The 21,950-nt window shown below is 46.5% G+C and overlaps 1 long non-coding RNA gene across 1 annotated transcript; it reads right to left on the bottom strand.

Moving 5' to 3' along the window:
- Positions 1–8,696: 8,696 nt before the first annotated feature.
- Positions 8,697–15,989, bottom strand: LOC146353462 (uncharacterized). Its single transcript, XR_014788070.1, has 3 exons — positions 11,630–15,989; positions 10,599–10,696; positions 8,697–9,431 (listed from the first exon to the last, which is right to left on the bottom strand). It is a non-coding gene; the product is annotated as an uncharacterized LOC146353462 (long non-coding RNA).
- Positions 15,990–21,950: the final 5,961 nt, after the last annotated feature.

Here is a 21,950-nt window from a genome sequence, read left to right as displayed (position 1 = left end):
ATTTTTACGAAAAGCTACCAATCCTTGGTAATCTCTTTTTCATTCCCTTTTACCGGGTGCTTCCAGACGAGGCTTTTATTGCACTGTTGCCCTGCCTCATTCAAGGAATTTTACCAGGGGCAAGGGGCCTTCCACTTGTAGCCTTCTGGTGTTTTCCCACCGCTTCTTCCATCCTTTTTCCTACCATGGAAAATCCATTAAGAAAGGAAAGATGGCATAGCTGCACAATGCCTTTGGATTGCTAGTGCTAGGAACCCTTCATTTAGAAGCACCCACAGTAACATACCAGAAACAAAACAGAAGGGCTGTGCATCGCTTTGGTGCTGAATCCAAATCCCAAAGCAAATTGGGGTACTTTGGGGGTGCCTCAGTGTGATCCGAAGCAAATCAGACCAGCATTGAGGTGCTCTGAAGCAAAGCGGGTCACCGATGAAGCACCTCAGTCTGCCTTGGAGATTCGGAACTATTCTGATGCCTTCTGAAGCCCAGACAGCATGTCTCCAAAATGTATCAACTTGAGAAAGATCAGGGAGGGAGCAAGGAACAGGACTGAGGGGGGAAGGGGAGAGGAGGAGGAGGGAGTAAGCCTTGGTGAATGGCAACTCTAGTTCCCAAATTAGGGCTGAACATAACCCAGCAGTCTCCAATCAGTGACAGTGGTGGTGGTGGTGAATACTGGATATATTGAAGAAAAAAGGCTGTGTTTGTTCATCGTGAGAGAGATATCTGGTGGTATTTCTGGAGTAAGCTCTGGAGTTATTTGGCTAGATCTGTGTCAGGAGCGCCCTAGCGGCCTCTTTCAGTAGACTCCATTAGCCAACTTAAGACACAGACGAAAGGATTCTTTTCAAGGTTTTAATCCTTTTACAACTTAATGACTCTTTCAGATACTAATCACCAGCGACTAAGCAAGGAACAGCAGAGTAGCCTATGCTCCGAGTAGGCAGTTGATCCCCATTTGAAGGAGAGTCACTTGAAGACCCTAATCTTATGGGCTAGGGAGAGATCCTCCCTCTTTCCCTTGGGTCCACGGGAGGCGGCCATTGCTTGCACGCCAAACGGGCGCTACGCCTCCTTTCCGCGCCCTCCATCGCTCGTCGCTCCCTGCGTCTGCGTCGAGCATCTAGCAAGCCCCTCTCCCGCACTCTCTCACTGCCCGGGTCACTATCTATCTCAGGAATGCCAGCAGGAGGAATCTCTGCCAGCTGCTGTGCCTGTGAGGGATGAGCTGGCTCCTCTCCCACGGATTGCTGATCCTGCTCAGAATCAGAACTGCTCTGGGGTTCTATCGGCTCAGTTTCCACCCTGACAATCTGTGGTGTGTGTGTGTGTGTGTGTGTGTGTTGGACTCTTTCCCACTCTTTCTTTGTAGTTTTCCAGCTAGATCCTTTTAAAAATCACAAAAAAATATGTAAAAAGTACTTTCCTTTCCTTGTTCTTGGCTCTCCACCCCCTGCCCTTCTCAATTACTATATTACTCCCCTTCCCATTTTTGAACTCTATATCGTTTCCTTAAAAAAAAGATATCAACCCTTTTCTTTGCTTGTAGGTAGTACTATATTTGCTTTTCTTTTGCTCTTGTGTCTGTGTGTGTGTGTGTGTGTTGTGGTCAAGCAAAGCACTACACACATCTACATTTCAAAATACAGTGGGCAAAGCACTACATCTATTATTTAAATAATACTCCATTGTGTGGCAAAGCAAGCAAGCCCAATATGAAGCATCTTTGGGGTCTTGAATCCATTGCAGATTTCTCCAACATCCCGACTGTTAAAATCAAACAGAGTACTTGAGAGTGAGTGAGAAGGGAGTTATATCGGTTTAGAAAAAATGGCACTAGGCACATTAAGTTGACCAGACTTTAGAAATCCAGCACATCTTTACCACAGGGCAGTTGCATGAATCAACCATCTCTTAAGTCCAAGATGGCAGATTGGCAGTCCACAGCCTGGATGCCAACTATATCTGGCCCCAGATTACCAAATTTAGTAGCACTAGGGGAGAGGGGTTATTTGCATTTCAAAGAAACCTACAGCAAGATTAGGGATAATGACCTCCTCCTAATCACTGCTTAAACACCTACCTTTATGACCTTTGGCTTGAGTTTCTGAGAACAGCACATTTTATCTGTGCCTAGAACAAAAACTACTGGGCCAACCTCTCTGAAATTTGGCAGGTGGATGACACCACACACTTGTCTGTTTGGTGGCAGGGGATGATGTCTTTATGAAAAAGGCTGGAAAGAGGTTCACACATGAATGTGCATGTTTGGTGATTCTCAGATGAATCTGTATGAACATTGTAATACACTGACATCCACTGAGTTGATATCCACTCTTCCTGGTGATGATTATAATCTATGGGGGTCCATTCACACATGCAAGGCATCACTTGCTGCCAGTGACAGATGAACATGGATGTATATGAAGACGGTCCTACACCAGCCAGATTTCATTATGGAGCCTACATACACTGACTGCTGCAGCGGGCAACCTTTTTTCCATCAAGGGCAACATTCCTTGAGAGGCAGCATGGTGCAGTGGTGACAGTGTTGAACTGGGAGTCGGGAGATCCAGGTTCTAGTCCCCACTCAGCCATGGAAGCTCACTGGGTGACTTTGGGCCAGTCACAGACTCAGCCCAACCTACCTCACAGGGTTTTTGTTGTGAGGATAAAATGGAGAGGAGGAGGAGAATGTAAGCTGCCTTGGGTTCCTTGCAAGAGGAAAAAAGGCGGGATACAAATGCAATAAATAAAAAAAGGTAAACTGTTCAGGGTCATATGCTGGCAGTGGACAAAGTGAGAGCCATTTCCACACTCTCTTAAAATCATAACCACCCCACGTTATTTTTATCATTTTCTCAAGAAAGCGAGCAAATGTGTGGGGTGGAGATTATCTTAACACAGGGATGTGGAACCTCAGGCTACACAGGCCAAATCCAGCCCTCCTGAGGTTCCAATCTGGCCCTCTGGGGTTTCCCAGAAAGCCATACCCCTTCCAGTAGCCGCACTCCATTTTCCCCAACCACTGGTCATTGGGTGGCTTCCCTGCTTTTGTGCAGATCTTTCCTCTTTCTAAAAGGTTGAAATGCCTCAGCTAAGGCTTAGTTACTGCCAGTAACAGCTCTAAGCTACAACATCCTGGTGTTTATTGCATTTTTGGCCCCACTCCCTTCACCTTGGGCCCTGCCCACCACTGGGATGCAGCCCCTGATTGCGTCTCCAAAAATGAATTCAGTCCTTGGGCTGAAAGAGGTTCCACCACATCCCTGTCTTAACAGGAGGGACTACAGCTCAGTGGAAGAGCTCTGCTTTGCATGCAGAGGGTCCCTGGTTCAATCCTCCGGATCTCCTGGTAGGGCTAGAAAAGCTGCCTGAAACCCCAGAGAGCCCCAGCCAGCCAGTGCAGACAATACCAGGCTTGATAGCCCAGTGGTTTGACTCAATATAAGCCCATTACCGATGTTCTGACTCCCAAGGGCATAGCGATTGCAGTGTGGCCTTAAGGGCACAGGAGCTTTGCTGGAGGGGAAAAAGGAAAGAAAGATGGCAGCTCTGTGTTTCCCACTTAGCTCATAGCTGAGAAGTTTCCAGCTGATGTTATCACCTCCTAGTTATTTCTTTTCGCCTCCTGGGGTTGGGGGAATAATAATCTGGTATTTTCTCTAACAATATGCTCCTCGGAAAGCTGGTGTGCAAGGAACCACTTGCCCAGCATCTTTCTCCCCCTCTCTCTCACCCACTGCCAAGTCACAGCTTGGCTCTGAAGCAGCTATAGTGGCAGCAGCAGCTGATCTCCATTTTCTGACGATTAACCCCAGCCACACTCCACGATTTTTTCCCTCCATCTGCCTGAAGCTATTTATAGCTGCTCCAAAGAGCAAAAAAAAGAAGGGGGGGGACAAGGCAAGGAGAGACATGTGCAGCTGTTTGCCCCTCTCCTTCATCCCAGCCCCTGGAGGGGAGATTCAAATATTCCAGCAAAACAGGAAAACTGGATATGGGGGCGGTGGCAGCAGCAGAGAGAGTGAATGAGGAACAGCTGCTAAAGGAAAGGAATGAAATGTGCCCTATTGGGAAGGCCTGTCAGGCTTCGGGAAATAGACAAAAGTTTACAGATGCTCCCCTCACACCCCAAGGGGGCTCTGTTAGGATTTCACCTAGGGATTGGTGGCAGGAAGCCCTGGTCCTCTGTGCTAAAAATAAATAAATAAAATGTGCTGAGGGGCAGCGGGGTTCTTCAGCAAACTAAACAGAGAGACAGCAGGGAGGGGGGGATGCGGCTTGGATTGAATGGCCTAATTTTCTATACACACACACACACACACACACACACACACAGTGTTAAAAACTGCTCCTCCCCACGCCACACCAGAAAGGGGGCAGGGGAAACCATTTCCCACGGTGTTGAGTGTGAAGGCCGCAGCAAACCAGACTTCTGGAGTTTTAGTTATGCTTGGGGAAAAGGCATCTCTTGTTTTTTGCATTGGTGCACTGATTGGTGAACAGTACCAGGCCTGGCCTTATCCTGTCACCTTGCGAAGTGGTTGCTTTGGATTGAGGTTGCCAACTTTTCTAGCCACTCTTAAATGCACAGCAGCAGTGACTGGTTGAAATCATGTATGATTGGCTCTTGTCCGCAGATCTAGCTGTGTTTAAAGGCATAGGAGCATGCCGGGTCCAATTTCTTCTTTCTTTCTGCAGGTCAGTTGGCAATATCAGCAGCAGTATTTTTCCCCATCACCTCTTCCACCCCCAGCCTTCACCAATGCAAAAGTGCTCTCCACTCCAGGGTGTAGGGGCCTGGAGTATTCTGAATGTGTTTCTTCTAAACCACTTTCCCTTCCTCCTTGTCTGGGTTTGTACTTCTGCTTTCCATGTGCCTTCTTCATAGCAATTTCTCAAAGCACTTTCAATGACCCCCCCCCCCACACACACATATATAAAACGACCCACAAAATCTTGTGCATTGTGCAAGGCAGTGTCTGGGCAGATGGAGGGAGTCCTGCAGGGAAGGGGTGGGTAACCTCAGGCCCACGGCCCCAATCTGGAATCCTGCAGGGGCATGCCCCCTTCCCCCCGACCACTGGTGGTTTGGTATTTTCCCAGCTTTTGTGCACATTTTCCCCTATTCTAAAAGGTTGACATGCCTCTCCTAAGGCTTAGATAACCGGGAGTAAGAGCTTTAAGCCACAATATCTTGGTATTTTTGTCACCACCCCTTTTGCCTTTGGCCCTGTCCCCTTTGCCTTCAGCCTGCCCACTACTGGAATGTGGGCCCCCAAGAGCTGCTCCAGAATGGAATTTGGTCCTCAGGCTTAAAGAAGTTCCCCACAAGTTGGGTCCTTGTGTGCTGAATTAGGTTTGCCACCTCTTTTTCTCTGACAGGCAATAGCTATATGGCAAGCAGGTATACCATGGTCTTCTCTGTGCTGGCTGTGCCTGTTGAATTTGGCTGGGGCAGGTGTGTGAAGATTTCATTTCAGTTCCTTTTTTATAAGAATTTCCTAACATTCACAGAGTTCTTCATTTTCAAGGGAGAGAAAAATTGAGATTTAAATAATCTGAATGTGGGATAAAATGAAACTGACAGATTCAACCATCCCTAATGTCAACACCACCCATTTGGAGTACTGTGTCCACTCCTGGGCACCACACTTCAAGAAGGAAATTGACAAATTAGAGTATGTCCAGTGAAGAGCAACCAGGATGGTGAAGGGGCTAGAAACAAAGGGCTTCTTCACACGGAGCTTTTGTCCTGCTATTGAGATTGGATACTGACAGAGGTTTGCAGGTCCTTTAGATGATGTTGTCAACCTCCAGGGCGTGTCCCGCACTAAATGACCTTTATTCCATTTGTAAAAAGATTGGAGATAATGAGCTATCAAATTACAGCGTTTGAGTTCCGCTTGAGTCCCCTCATGAAAAAGGAAAAGCCGCAATAAAAGGAGCTAGACCATAGCGCCATCTAGTGGCTGTATAATGAAATATATGGAAGACTCAGATAAGGGGGAAAAGCAGGGGGGAAAGGAAGCATGTGTAAAGGGAGTCAATTGTTATCCTGCATTTAAAACAGAAGCAGAAAGCCTCATTTTAAATGCGGGATTTTAGGCTGGTGTAGAGATGTTCTAAGTCCCATGAGGAAGAGCTGAAAGAGCTGGAAAACGATCAGGCAGAGTTTAACCTGGAAAAAAGAAGATCAGGCAGAGATGTGATAGTAGTCTTCAAATATCTGAAGGGCTGTCATGCAGAAGATGAAACAGACTTGTTCTTTGTTGCCCAAGAGGACAAGACTAGTACCAGTGGCTGGAAGTTTCAGGGATTTCAGCAGATCTAACATTGGGAGAAACTTCCTAACAGTGAGAGGTGTTCAACTGTAGAACAGACTGCTTCGAGAGGTGGTGAGATCTCCTTCACTGGAGGGATTTAAGCAGAGGCTGGCTAGTCATCATCTAGCACAGGGGTGCGCAGAAGGTAGCTCTCCAGATGTTTTGGACTTTAACTCCCAGAAGCCCCTGGCAGCATGGCCAATTGTCAGGAATGCTGGGAGTTGAAGTCCAAAACTTCTGGAGAGCTACCTTCTGCCCACCCCTGATCTAGCAGGTATGTTGCAGCTTCATCCTGCACTGCAGAGTCTGCACTGGGAAAGGGGTTGGGCCAGATGATCTTCCAGGTCCCTTCTAACTCTATGATTCTGTTTACCCGCTTCACAGTAAAGGGAACCCAAATAATTTCACTTACTGATTGATTATAGGCACTTGGAAAAAACAGTGGGCCAGGCTACCCACAGGCTTCCCAGCTTTCTGTTGGAATAGGAAATAAAAAATGGGGCAAAAGCTGCTTAAGCACTACTGAGTGCCACATTGTCCAGGGAGAGCCAATGGATGACATAGGCAACACAAAAAGACAAAAAGGTGAGGGCCAAAATACCAAAAATGCCGGCATAATTTAGCTTAATGCTCTTCCTGCCAGTAACGAAGCCTTAGGAGAAGCACAACCTTTTAGAATGCAGGAAAAATTTCACGCAAAATCTGGGAAACCACTAAATGATCAGAAGTCAGGGGAAAGGGGATGGGGTCAGGGGAAGGGGGGTGGCTTTCTGGGGAACACCAGAAGACCAGACTGGGACTCCAGGTGGGTGGGATTTGCCCTGCTGGCCTGTGGTTCTTCACCCCTGTGGTTCTTCACCCCAACAAACACGGAGAGAGGCGAGGAGACTGGAGGGAAAGAGGGCAACGAAGAGGACTAGCTAGAAAATTACCCCCAAAGGTTTTTTAAAGTTGGCTAACCTGGTTGCACTCAGTTTGAGACCTCTGATAGCAGCTTTCCATTGCTCTAGATTCCCTGCTTGGCCACTATCTTTGGACTCAAAGATGGCAACCCATACGTAGGTTGCAGTCCCCTGCAAGGCACCAAAAATGGAAGGAGGGAGCTCACAGCTTGTGCTGCGTTTTCCGTGGAACTCAGCTTTGGACTCAATGGACATTCTAGCAAAAGCTTCATCAAGTAAAGCTTTTCTCCCTGGCTATCCAAGGCAAACAGATCTCTAGGCAAACAAGGTGGTTTGAAGCAAACAATGGGGAACTCTGGCCCTAGAAACATGGGCTAGGCACCAGAGTGGAGTGAGGGATTGTGCTAGTAAACATTCACGAGGAACCATCTTGGAGACCAAGTGAACCCGGGTTGATCTTGGAGCTGAGTGAAAACCTCTGGGGCTGTACTCAGCATGGGTAAGAACAAAAGGAACAATAGCTTTATTCTGGGGAATGACAGGAAATTTCAGGGAAGTTCCTTGCTTCTTGACTGAGTTAAGAGGAACTAGCTATACACTGCAGAAGCTCTACAGTGGAAGATAATTAGCTACCAGTATGCAAAACAAATGATATCACCAGGTGCTCACATGGAGGCTGTTAATCACTGTATCTACTTTCGGTTTTGTCGCAGAATTCAAATCGGAGCTCAACACAAGGAGCTTTTCCTTTCCTGCTTTTCTGCTTCATAACCTCTAGTTGGCACTGTTCTATAGCAGAATATCACAATTACACAAGTAGGAAAATACTTTTTTTTTTTTGGCTTTCAGAAATAATACCCCATTTTCTCCACTCTAAAACAAACAAACAGGAAAGTGCTCTTAAAAAACAGAAGCAAGACTAGAGGATCACGCATCATCTAAGCAACCTGTAAACAAACCGTGAGTAAGGAATCATGAGTGCACAATCAATGTCTCCTGTAGAAAAGCTCGCTATATAAACTGGCTGATTTGTCTTGTGGGTAGGAATGCTTCAGAAGTGGGCCACATTTCCTGCCAGTTGGCTAATTCACAGGTATGCTCATGCATTAGCTGGCTGGTCAGTGACCTGGCAGTCAGGTACGCATTTGCGTGTTTCCATAGGGCTTTGGGAGGAACTCCCTTGAATCTAATCAAAGGAAGAAGCACGTACAAAATTACCCTTGCTCCACCTGCAACCATGCAAGGCAGGATGTTCTTGGTTCTGGTAGCCTTGCACACTTGTGGCTCTGCTGATTCTTTAGCAATGAAATGTATTCTTGAGCCAAGTTGTCAAGGTAATGTCCATGAAAATATGAAGTGCAGCTTTATGTATACAGAGAGTGAGCATGTCTGAACTCTTCTGTAACACACCATAGTGGTGAAGACTGTGATCAGCTGGTCTGTGTACCTGTTGCTCAGCCTGCTGATGGGCAACTTCAAGGCCCTTCCCAGCTCTTTCTTCTTATGGTTCTTCTTGAACCGGGCTTGGACTGGACAGCCCTTCAAATGGAGGACTGTCCTCTACAAAGTAGAACACATGGCTACCTTGAGAGAGGAGGAGACAAAATTATGAATGGTAGGGAGAAAGTGAAGAGAGAGATAAAGTTTTCTTATTCATGTGTTTATTGGCAGCAGATTCAGAAGAAATGCAAATCAAGTATTTCCTCATGAGATACATCATTAGCTGATGTGGAATTCTCTTGCTACAAGAAGATGTGGTGATGACCATTCACTTGGATCAGCCTCCCCCCACCCTGGTGCCCCCCAGATGTGTTGGACCACAACATCCATCATCACCAGCCAACACAGCTGTGCTGTTCAGGGATGCTGGGAGTTGTAATCCAACATGTCTAGAGGGCACTACAGTTAGAGAAAGCTGGCACAGGCAGCTTTAATCAAAGGGCAGACAAAATCCTGAAGGATACTTCTATGCTAAATTAAACTTCCATGTTCGGAGACAGTATATCTCTAAATAATACCGGATGCTGGGGACAACCCATAGGGAAGGGCTGTTGCCTTTATACCCTGTTTGTGGGGGCTTTGTGAAAACATCTGGCTGGGTAGAGATAGACTCATGGTCTCATTCAGCGGGGCTCTTCTTGTGTATCGAATTCCAACAGCATACCACGGGCTGCAAGCTTAAATCCTTGTCCTTGTGGTGCTGTAAGGGTTAAAGAAAAGAGCTGAAGCAGGAAGCAGTTAAATGGAGGAGAAAGTGCAAAAACCCCAACCCTTGTAACTCACTTTCGCTCCCCCAACTCAGCACCTGCAATAGGGGTGCTTATCAGATCAAAAGGCAAACCACATTTCCTCCATCACTCGCAGGTGCAGCGCCTGCTCCCTTTGTACCTTCACCCTGTTGCCTTCTCTCTCTAGGCTTGTATCACCTGAGCCCCTGCTTCAGAAGGAGGTGACATGTGAGCTTATTATCATCTCATTTAGGAGATAGGTATCAAAGAAAGATCCAGGTGGGAAAAGCAAAGGTGGTAGGTATGTGTGTTATTTAATTTCAGGTTAGAAATGCCTTTAATCAGCCTTCCCCAACCTGGTGCCCTCTCCCCTGATGTGTTGGGCTACAACTCCCACTGTCCCCAGCCAGCCTGATGACTGGGGATGATGGGATTTGTAGCCTGAAGGGTGCCAGGTTGGGGAAGTCCATCTTAAATGGAAGATATGCCACTGAGTTGAGTTACTTAGGGTGGCCAGATGCAAAAGAAGACGTAGGGCTCGTTCACCTTTAGAAGTTATATAGAAGAGGGAATGTCAGCAGATGTGGTTTGTATGAGGAGCTACGCATGCTGATATTGCCTCTTCTACACAACTATTGAAGGTGCAGGAGCCCTGTCCTCTTTTGCATTTGGCCATCCTAGCTGAGTTCCAGAATTAGGGTAGCTCATTCTTGAAATAATAACTTTTAAAATTCTGCTATCTGCTGGGCCAGGCCTGGTGGTGAAACCAGAGTTCAATGGTTTTGGGGGGCAGAGTCTTGGCAGGAGAAGGGTTAGAGTGCTGGACTACGATGGGGAAGAATTTGGTTCCGATCCCCATTCAGCCCATAAGCTCACTGGGTGACCTTGGGCCAGTTACTCCTTCTCAGCATTAACCTACCCTACAGGTTGTTGTGAGGACAAAATGAGGGAGGGGGAGAGAAGGCCATGTATGCCTCCTTGCCTTGAACCCCATGGAGGAAAGGGGTATGTGTGTATGTAATACAAAAGACAGTGACATGCTTGACAAAAGGGAAAATTTCTGGATCTGGAGACTGAGAACTCTTAGTCCAAATGGCCTTAATCTGGAAGACAATTTGTAGGCATTATACCACTCATACCTCTGGGGTTTTTCTCCTGAGGAACTTTCATCTTCAGGCATTCCAAACTGCCACTCCTGATATCCATTTAACAGCACAGCTACTGATGAGGGCAGAAGCTGAAACATTTAGCTTAAATAAATATATTTGAATACTCTGTTGTTAGTCTCTCACTCTCACTCTCTCTCACACACACACACACACACATACATATACATATATATATATGTTGGTGAGGCTGGGAGAGGAACCCCATCCAAAAGCTGCTTATAGGTGTAGAGGGCCCCTTTGCTTTTCTGATAATTGGCCCCAAAGCAAACAAGAACAACCCTAGCCAGGATGATTTTGTTTTCCTGGTCAGTTTGTAGCACTGTCTAGGTTAGATACCAACAGTCCTAGCTGGAGACCTCTACTTAGTTGATGTATTCAAGATGGCCACCCAAATTTCTCTGTAAGTGAGCTATAGCTCCTTGTGAAATATGTGGCACAGCTTGCCAGTTGAAACGCCGCGCCAGATGGCTGATTCATATCTATTGATTGATAAAAGGGATGGGGGGGACATGGCATTTCAATCTGTTAGCTCTTCAAAAGGAGTGTTGCCACTTCATGAGTTGTCAGAAGTCAAATAGTGCGCGGTTTAGGTGGTTTATTCTGAGAAAACACAGAGACTTTCTCTCCCACATCCCCCCCCCCTTACTCCACAGCATATACACCATATAGGATATACAGGGGCTCACGTGAAGAAATACAACACCTTATGTATATTTTTCCATGTTGGGATGAATGTCTGAGAATGGTTCTCATTTCATCTCTGCAACAACTACAGGGGTATTTCAGAAGCCATGAGAGGCAAGGAAAGAAACGAACAGTCAGGCTGAATTACAGGCCTGGGGAAGCAATGGGTCAGTAGGGTGGCCATTTGTGAATCACCAAAAGAGAGGACATGCATCACCCCAAAAAGTGAAGACTGATTTGCATAAGCTAATGTAGATGTATAGATGTAAATTTAGAAATAATGACTATAATTTAAATAGAAATACAGTATGTCTCACCCTAGTGAGGAAGACTGTGACCAGGTGACCTGCGTGCCTTGCTCAGCCTGCTGTCTGGGTACTGTGGATGGGCGGCTTCAAGCAGCAGTGTAGCGGCAAATTCAGAAGTGCAGGGTCCCTATGTGTCAGTCACAGCCACGCCCCCTCACAGCCACACCCCCTTCTAAGATTGTACAACCTTGTAAGATATACCGCCTTCAACTGGGATCCAAAAACAGTGCAGCTGAGAGTAAGGCAGGGGTATTTCAGTTGGATGTCTGAGAACACATGCAGGGGTGTTAATCTTTTTCACCCACTTACTCGCTCGCTCAAACACAAACATTTTAGGTTTTCAAAATATGATACTCTATGGAAACTTCACCCTCTCAACTCAGCCCTCATGGACAGATCCCTTCTCATTTAAACAGCCCCCTTGCATACTCCCTTAGCCCCCCAACATTACCCATTAGGCTTTTCTAAGCACCTTCATTATATCTCTCCCATCCTGCATCAGAAACATCCACACAGTCAGCTGGATTGAAACACACATACATAGGCACACCTTCCTTCTCTCCTCCCAGCAACTGATTTGTTTCTGTTTCCCTTCCCTTCACCCGGGTTTGTTTGCCCAGGTACATGCCAACCTTGTACCAAAAATGGCAGCTGACAGAGCAGGTTGCATTTGGCAATTCCGCTTAATGTAGAAATTAATGTTCAAGAATTAACAGTGCAATCCAATGGGTGTTTATTTAGAATTAAATTTATAGAGATCTTGGGAAGACAGCTAAGGCTGCAGTCCTATGCACACTTACCTGGGAGAAAGCCCAGTTGGCAAGTGAACATACTGGGGCTGCCTTCTGAGTAAACACACATAGGGCTGTGTGATAAATCCTAAAACTGGCACAAGCCAACTCTTACAATGAATATTAATAATTCAATAGCTGAACAAGACATCTCATCTTGCTTCTCATTTGCATCACCCATCTGCCTCCCTCTTTTTCATGTTCATCAAAATGTGAAAGAAACTTTTCCATAACATTTATCCACCCCACCCCCCATTGTAAAGCACAAAAAGGCACCTATCCTAAACACACTTACTGAGGGAGCTGGTGTGGCCCAGTTCTCCTTTCCTGCCCTGGGATTGTGGGAGTGGGATAGGATGGTGCTTTAGCTGGCTCTGGCTGCTGGTACTGGGGTATAGTTTGGAGAACTGCCAAGAACAAGTTTAAACATCAGGAGTTTTAAGGGTGATGCAGTAATGAGGCCCCCCACCATAAACAAACCTCAGTTAAGGGTATGTAAATCAGCTTTATGTGTGTGTTTTTAACAAGAGGTATAAAACAATGGGAGCATATGTTCAAGAGGGGGACAAGGGTCTAAGCCATTCAGATCTCCACACCCTTACTTCCTTAAGGCATATTATATCTAAATGGTGTAAGGAAAAAGAAGAACTTAATAATGATGATAATAATAGCTTGCATAATCAAAAATTAAGTTTCAAACAGCTATGTAACTTTAGATTACAAATTAATTTCAAATCTAGATTCTAAGCTTCTAGGGACAGAGTCCTGACTTTTTTGCTTATGATTCTCTGTAAAGTACCACATATATTATAAACACCAAAGTCTGTGCATCTTCTGGAAGCAGCTGAAGACATGTTTTATTCAAACTCTTTTGGTGACCAGCAACAGGGAAAGATAAAGTAGATTGATTAGCATATTGTTACCAGCCCTGAGCCTTTGGGATGAAGTAGACTATACATCCAATCAATTAATTATATAAATAATACATAATATATGGACAACCGTGACGATATAGTTTTTTCTAGCTCAGATAAAATAGTAACCCTATCATATGGATAGAATAAATGGGGCTTACTCTCAGGTATGGGGGCTTACTCTCAAGTAAGTGCAAAGCAAATATATGGAAGGAGTGCGTGTCTGTGTGTGTGTGGAGAGGGAGAACAAGATAAAAGCTGCTTTTCTTAACAAATGTATTTAAAAACCATTAGGGTTGCTGGTAACACGCACTACAGACAAGAAGAAACGCAGCAGGCTGCAGCCGCCCTTCCCCAACCTGGCGCCCTCCAGATTTGCTGGAGGGCAACTGCCATTGGTTCCAGGCAGCCTAGCGGCTAGGCTGGGTGGGAGGGGGGATGATAGGATTTGCAGTCCAACACATCTGGAGGGCACAAGGTTGGGAAAGGCTGGGCGAGAGAAGTTCTGCGGTTCCTGCCCAGAGCTGTGCAGAGGCAAGGCGGCCTGCACTGGGGCTCCCAATATCCACATACATGTCTTCTCAGAAGGAAGCATATAGATTCAGTGGGGTTTATTCCCAGGTATTTCTTATCCTTTTAATTTAATTTTTAAGGTATCATTTATTTTTCACTCATATAGACTTCCTCCTTCTCTCTGCCCCACCGCACTGCACCGCACCGCACCGCCTCGACTGAGCTGAGTCTGACGGCCAGCGTGTTCTTGGACGTGTTGTGGGGGCTGTGTGCTGGGTTGCCGCCGCTGCTCTGGCAGGGCTTGCTGGGGGCACATGGTTGATTATCATGATCAGCGTCTCCAGCAAGCCACTTAGCCCGGCCCACGTGCTCCCGCCCTTCCCTGAGACCGGATGGCGACAGTCTCAGGCGCAGGCGTGGTGGCAGCTCTTCCATCTCTCCCTCTCCAAGCGAAAGAAGGTGGGCTGCAAGGCAGGGCAAATTAACCCTTTGCCAGGCGAGGCTGCCTTGCCCAGGCAGCCTCCCAGGCCAGGGGAGCGGGGAATTCACCGTTCTTCCTGCCCCATGCCTGGAGCTTTGGGGAGAGCAGCTGCTGTAGCAGCAGCAGCACCCACCCTGCTCACAACAACATCTCAGGCTCTTCCAGCCGCCTGCCCCACAGCCGTACGCTGGGAGCGGGAGGGACCCAGCTGAGGCCTGGCTCTAAAAAAAGGCCCGGGTCTTCATCTGGGCGTAACTTTTAAGTTTATACCACACCTGGACCAGACAGCCCTTCAGACAGAGAACACCTTCAAAATAGTGGACAGTCCTCCTCTGGCAGCCCTTAGAATAGAGGACTGTCCCCTGTAAAAGAGGAAACCTGGCCACCCTAGGCCAGGGGAAATTATTCGGTTGCACGAACACAAAATGGGGCCTGCTCAGAAAGTGTATGCCCATGTACAAGGAAAATTAAGTTGGCAGCTGCATGTTCCGCATTGTTAATCCCCTGCCCCCAACACTTGAGGTTGATTCAAGGGTGCAGTGGGGAAATGGAAAGCCTACAGTCCCTTGTGCAGCTCAGCTTGCCCTGTATCGGAGCAAAAACCTCTATCCCAGGGGTGGAGAACCTTTTTCACTCCAAGGGCTGCATTCTAATCTGGGAAAGGTCTCTGGGGCCATATGCTCTCTGTGGGTGGGACCAAAATGTGATGCTTACTGATGTTACGCCTACTCAGAAGTAAGCAAAAAGCCGCTCTATATCAACGCAGGACACAGCACTGAATCACTCAGCATCCAAAATACCAAGCCTCTGCATGTCTACTTAGGAGTAAGCATGAGCAGAGTCTATACTGAAGAAAATGTAATGTATTCTCCTTTGACCATTTATGCCAGAATTATCTCATTTTCAGACGTTTCTGGTCATTGGGGCATCTTGGTCAATGTGCTTTTCAGACGTTTCTGGTCATTGAGGCATCTTGGTCAATGTGCACACTAAACCTCTGCTTCAGTTTCAGAATGTTCTAGTAATTAGGGTGCCAAATATTCTGTGGATGGTGTGAAAGTACACCAACCATTCTTATACACAGTCTCAAGTGTCTTCAGGTGCAATCCTATGCAAGTTAAGACAGGAAAAAGTCCTACAATTCCCAGCGCTTCCCAGCCAGCTAAACTGGCTGGGGAATGCTGGGAGTTGTAAGAGTTTTTTTTCTGTCCAAACCTGCATAGGACTGCGCCCTTATATAATCTGAAACAGGTCTTGGAAAAGTGATCTGTCCGCTGTAGTATACCGTTGAGGATTGTGTTGGCCAGCCACCATCACTTTTCTGAGTAATTCCACAAATAGCAAGCTAGACTCATTCGAAATCCCACTGCTCCTCCTGACACATATGTGATCTAAATTAGCCCAAGCGGAGGAAGTTTGCCGACTTTTTGCCAGCAGGACTCCTGTATTTTTAACAGCTGGGTGACAGGCAGACATCAGCAGCGCTTCAAGAGTCTCCCATTGCTGCACCTCTGTGCTAGGAGAAACTTCATTGGCAGAGTTTCTGCTTACCAGTCACCTTTTAAAGGCACAGGAGTCCACTGAGGAAAAATAGTTGGCAACCTCTTAAGAGGATGCACCAGTTATCGACAGGTTTGTTGATGTAAATACACAAATGCTAGGCTCACAGAGCTCCATCAACCCCCTTCTCTCTACTCCCCATGCCCCTGCCCCACTTTTAAGTAAATATAGATCTGTTTTGCTCTGTGTTTTGTGAGGGAGGATTGGGAAGCCAGAAGGAGAGAAACATAGGGGGCAGCAGGGGGAGGTCTTGGTATAAGCTTTGGTTCCAGCATTCCAAGAGCACCCAAGCCAGACAGTCCCCTTGACAGAGTCAGATGCAGCCCTAAAAGAGATTGTCAATTGAGGCAGAGGAGAGAGAGCCAAGATCAAAGGCGCCAACTTTGAAAATGCACTTGGTTGTGAGCTTGTACCTTGATTGCTTACCGCCACCAAAAACAGCAGATCCAGACAGGTTTCCTCTTTGCTCCTTCTCATATGCTTTAGAAGAGTGAGAGACGGTATGGTGTAGTGCTGCCTTCCCCAAGTGGGCGACCTCCAGATGTTTGGGACTACAATTTGCATTACCCCACCCAGCATGGTCATTGGCCACGGATGATGGGAGTTGCAGTCCAACACATTTGGAGGGCATCCTGGTGGGGAAGGCTGGGTTAGAGTGTTGGACTAGGAGGAGGGTGACCTAGGTTCAAATCTCCACACAGCCATGAAGCTCACTAGGTGACCTTAGGTTGGTCCCAATCTCTCAGCCTAACCTCCCTTGCAGGGTTGTTGTGAGGATAAAAGGTAGGGGCAGGAAGAGAACCATGCTTTGAGCTCCTTGGAGGAGAGGTGGGATATAAATGGTAATAAATACATAGAAACAAGATTGGAATGACACCATTTACTGCAAACAGGACTTTCAGGGGGCAAATAGTAATTGTTCCCCTTGAGGTGGGCAGAAGGTAGATCTGGATCTATTGGTAGATCTTTGGGTGATTTGTAGTAGATTGGCAAGGATTTCTGATTCCAGTTGTTTGACAATAGCTATAAAATGACCCAGACCCCCTCAAATTATGTTGCTGAAATGAAGAAAGCTTTCAGGTAACCAAGAGCGGATTTTCATGTGGAAGGATGGCAAGCTCTGTTCAGTTCTGGTACTGAAAGCACATTTCTGCGCTCAGAATTCTTTACTTCCAAGTCTGTGTCTTTTGTACCAGGCTCCAGTTGTTGGATTGTGAGGATCTAATAATAATAATAAAACAAGTAGATCCTGCAAGCCTGATGTGTGCCTACGCCTGATTTTGCTTTTTGCCTATTTGTGTGGCTCATTGGATTGGGTCACATCCATATTTGATCTTGCACTCATTTGCTTGGATGCTGTATTCTAGGGGCGGCAAACCAGATGTTGTTGGACTACAACCTCCATCACCACTGACCATTGGCCATGCCGGCTGGGGCTTATGGGACTTAGAGTCCAATCACATCTGGATGGTCACAGGATCCCCGTCCCTGCTGTATTCATTTGTGCTTTGCATGGTATTGTGACATTCCTACAAGCTATTTTTTGCACTGCTTGACCTTTTAGCCTCGTTTGTAAACCAATACAAAAGAAATCTCTCTCTCTCTCTCTCTGCTACATACCAACTCCTTTGGAACCATTCCAGGCATCTGATAAAGTAGGCTCTGGCGCACCAAAGCTCATTCCACGATACATTTGTTAGTCTTTAAGATGTATGTTGCAAGTCTCATCATTGTTCCAGCCAAAAACAAGAAATAAAAATAGGAGGATAGAAGAGGTGTAGTTCTGCCCAGATCTAATATTCCATCTTTTAGTTATTTATTATTTATTTATTCATTGCATTTATATCCTGCCTTTTTCCCTCTTGCAGGGAACCCAAGGCAGCATACACAATCTTCCTCCTCCTCTCCATTTCATCCTCACAACAACAACCTTGAGAGGAAGGTTGGGCTGAGTGTGACTGGCCCAACCTTCTGTTGAACTCTTGAGATCTTCTGCTTTTAGAGGCAGGATCAGAGTGAATAACTGTGGCGTACAGTGCGACGATAAAAGAGGCAGCTAACGTATGTGGGATTATGGGGAAACATACGAGTTGGCAAGGAGGGTAATAGTTATTTGGTGGACGTGTTTCCAGCGAATGTAGGGACTTTAAGTGCATTTCCATTCTTGGGCTTGGGATTTGGCAGAAGGACACCACGAGGATTGTAGCAGCCCTTACTCATGCTTTGCATAGTTGCTTTGTGGTCTTATAGTGATTATTCCATTTGTGTAAAGTGAATCCAGAAAAGAAATTGGACTTAGCTAAGCCAGGGATCAGTTGTTGGGATCCTGGGCCATCAGGCAGGAATCTCGCATGAACTGTTGACACAAAAGAGCATTTCCCTTTTCTGGATAGGGCTTGGGCCAAGCCAAACAAAGCCTTTTCCTGCAGGAAGGAAGTCTGGCTCAAAGGCTTTTGCCGTGACCAAGTGTAGATGGGTTATAGGCAGGCTGGTAGTGCAATTTGGGGAGAATTATTTCCATGAAGAAGAAGGCTTTGCACGAGAAGACTCTTTTCAGCTAGGGTGAGCGCTTGTGAACTGCCAAAAAAGAGGATATGCATCACCAAAACGGGACAAAAGAGGATGCTGATTTGCATGTCCTAATTGATACGTGCCGATGCAAATTTTGAAATAATTATGATGATTTAAATAGAAATATGGTACATCTCGCCCTAGTGGGGAAGACTGATGAGGTGCCCTCTGTGCCTCCATCCTCAGTCTGCTGTCCAGGTGCTGTGGATGGGCAACTTCAAGGCCCAGCCCTTTCTTCTGATGGTTCTTGCTCTTTATATCAGGCTTGGCCTGGACAGCCCTTCAAACAGAGGATGCCTCCAAAATAGAAGACAGTCCTCTGGCAGCCCTTCAAATAGAGGATTGTCCTCTGTAAAAGAGGACACCTGGCCACCCTATATTCAAGTGAAATGTCCCACAATTTTATATCAACAATTTCGGTAGGGGCCATGTGCGGTACAGTGTGACAAGTGACACCTGCTGAAATTTCCTCTTCTAAATAAAGTACTGAAGGCGCAGGAGCCCTGTCCCCTTTTTCATCTGGCAACCCTACCATGGTGTCATAAAAAGTAAAAACCCAACCCTTCGGAGCAGTTCCACTTAAACAAAAACACAAAGAAAAAATCCACCTTATTAACGAGGTGACGAACAAACACATAAACAAACATGCACAGATAAACATGCAAGTTTCTCTTGGAAGACGTAGGCAGCCGTCATGAAGCAAGGAGCAAAGGGGAAGGGCAAAAGATAAATAAATAAATAAGGAAGAAGGAAGGAAGGAAGGAAGGAAGGAAGGAAGGAAGGGCAAGACTGATGACTAAAGGCCTCCATTTGATTTGCTGGTGTGCATGTCTCGTCATTTTAGTCGCAAAGCTGGGCTCCCTCTAATGAAGGATCCACTGTGATTTCTTTTCTTACTGCTGTCTTTGCCCATTGTTGTTCTAAAGGACTGAAGGCAGTTTGAAAGCGGGGCTGCTTGTGCTCATCCAATGTTTGCCTCTGGTCCAACAACGTTTGCTGGTTGCTGTGTTGCTTCTACAGCCTGCAAGCAACAGTGGAACCAAGGGTGAGTGTGTGTGTTTGTGTGCACACCAAAGGAAGCAAAGATGCTTTCAAAGCACTTTGACTCTCTTAAAAACTATTTTCTGTTTCCAGCCTAGGAAGGTATCATTTTTAGCAAGCTGGTGCTTTGGATCCTTCTGCAGAGAAAAGTGGAAGGCCCACATTCAGAACCTGTGCAGAAGCTGAAGAGCGTCTCTGCTAACTCAATCCAAGGTGAGCCCGATTAAAAGATGTTGGACAACATCTAGAAAGGTGGATGTTGACTCGACTGCTGATCTTGCCCAATATCATAAGAAGAGCCCTGCTGCATCAGACCAAGGGTCCATCTAGTCCAGCGTTCTGTTCACACAGTGGCCAATCAACTACCCACAAGCAGGACATGAGTGTGACAACACCTTCCCCACCTATGTTCCCCAGAAACTGATGTACAGAGGCATGCTGCCTCTGATACTGGAGGTGGTATACAGCCATCAGGACTAGTTGCCTTCTCCTCCAGGAATTTGTTCAACCCCTTTTAAAGCCATCCAAATTGGTGGCCATCACTGCATCTTGTGGTGGTGAATTCCATAGTTTGACTATGCACTGTGTGAAGAAGTACTTGCTTTTATCTGTCCTGAATCTCCTAGCAATCAGCTTCATGGGATGACCCCACTGGGTTCTAATATTCTGAGAAAAGGTGTCATCAACCTTTGCTGCCTGCCGGTGTCTCTCAGTTTTTCCTGGCCCAGTTACTTGAGATCCTGAGTCTGACAAGATACCATGGCTTGACGTTGCGTCCCAAAGCCAGTGTGCAGTAGTACTTAGAGCAAACTTCCCCAAACTGGCACCTTTCAGATGGGTTGGACCACAACTCCCATCATCCCCAGCCAGGGAGTTGTAGTCCAACTCATCTGGAGGGCACCAGCTTGGCCAAGGCTAGCTTAGCTTGTTGGACCAGAACGGAGAAGACACAGCTTCAAATCATCTAATGTTGCTGTTTGCTATTTTTTATTTTTGTAACTTGTAATAGCTTATATTCTTATTGTTGTTTTTCCCAATTGCTTTGTGAGATGCTTTGGGAAGGTGAAAGCTTTGGGAGGGTGAAAGGCAAGATTATTTTTTTAAAAAACCCATTAAACAAAAACATTCACACCATCACAATGGATTTTTAAACAATGAAATTCACTGGGGCTGGATCTACACTTACCGCCTTTTTTCGCTTCCAATGAGGTTTCACCACCCGCCTTTCACACTACATAGTACCTGCCTCGAATTGGAACCGGAACTTCCCACTTCCGTGCTCCCGCTTTCAATACCCTAATATCCTGGTATTTCCCCTTAATGGGCTCTGATTTTTCACCTTCGCTACCGTATCCGGTCGTAGTCCCCTCCCCTGCCTGTCCATATGCAGCGGTGTTTGTATTTCCCTCTTGTCCAATCACAGCTCTCGATGGCCCCATGTCATCTTCCAGCTACCGATCGCATAGCTTCCTCAGCAGCCCCCGTTTCTTCAGCAACAAGCAAAGGGCTGGATGTGCATGTGCTTGTCTGATCTTGAAAGCTAAGCGGGGTTGGCCCCGGTTAGTAGTTGGATGGGTGACCACCTGGGAATCAGGCTTCCTGCACTCAGGGGGGTTGCTCTATCCCTTCAAATGAGACTAAGCTTTACCCCCTCCTATCCCCCGCTCTGAATGTTTTTTTTAAAAATTAAGGCATTATCCTTGCAGAATTGGGGCTTCTCTGTGATGTTTTTTTTTCCCCTTAATTCAGGCATGGTCTTCGAAGATTCGAAGTTGTGAAGCTTCACAGTGTGAATAATCACTTTTTAATGTGAGAGTGTTTAACCTGACGGGACACCGAATTCATTGTGATTGCGGGCACAATGTAGATCAGCCCTGGGTGACCTTGGGACAGTTTTACACTCTCAACCGAACCTATTTGTAAGGATAAAATAGGGGGCGGATTGGGGACGAGGACCCTGTATGCTGCCTTGAGTTCCTTGGAGGAAATGAAGGATAGAAATGTCATAAATACCTCAATAAAGCATGCCGAAGTGCATTGTGTATGTGTTGTGTTTGTGTGTGAGGAGGAGATCGTATCACACATGTGTTTATGTGCTCACTGACATCTTGAAGTGTGTGTGTATGTGTGTGTGTACACATTCCTACCTCAGCTCATTTTTTCCTGAGCAGTGGTGTGTGCGCGTATGGCTTAGAGCCGTCTGTGGTCAGCAGCAATCTTTGCGTCGCCGGGATGATACCCAAATTGCCCACAAGGCCTGGAGGATCTGGTTTCTAGTTATGCTCTGAGCCGGATTAGTTAATTGCAAACATTGCAAATCCCCGTGCACTTTCCCACGGCCTGGTCTTGGGGCTCATCCCAGCTCTGCTTCCTAATCTGCTGCAGTATCAGCCCCAAACCTGGAGGAGGCAAGGGGAGACACACAAACACATGCATGCACACACACACACACGCACGTA

This window comes from Heloderma suspectum, chromosome 2 (assembly GCF_057233095.1).
Source record: "Heloderma suspectum isolate Gila_16-S chromosome 2, 16-S_ref, whole genome shotgun sequence".
NCBI lineage: Eukaryota > Metazoa > Chordata > Lepidosauria > Squamata > Helodermatidae > Heloderma > Heloderma suspectum.
The sequence above is the reverse complement of the archived record's forward strand: the minus strand, read 5'-3'. Positions and strand labels throughout refer to the sequence as shown.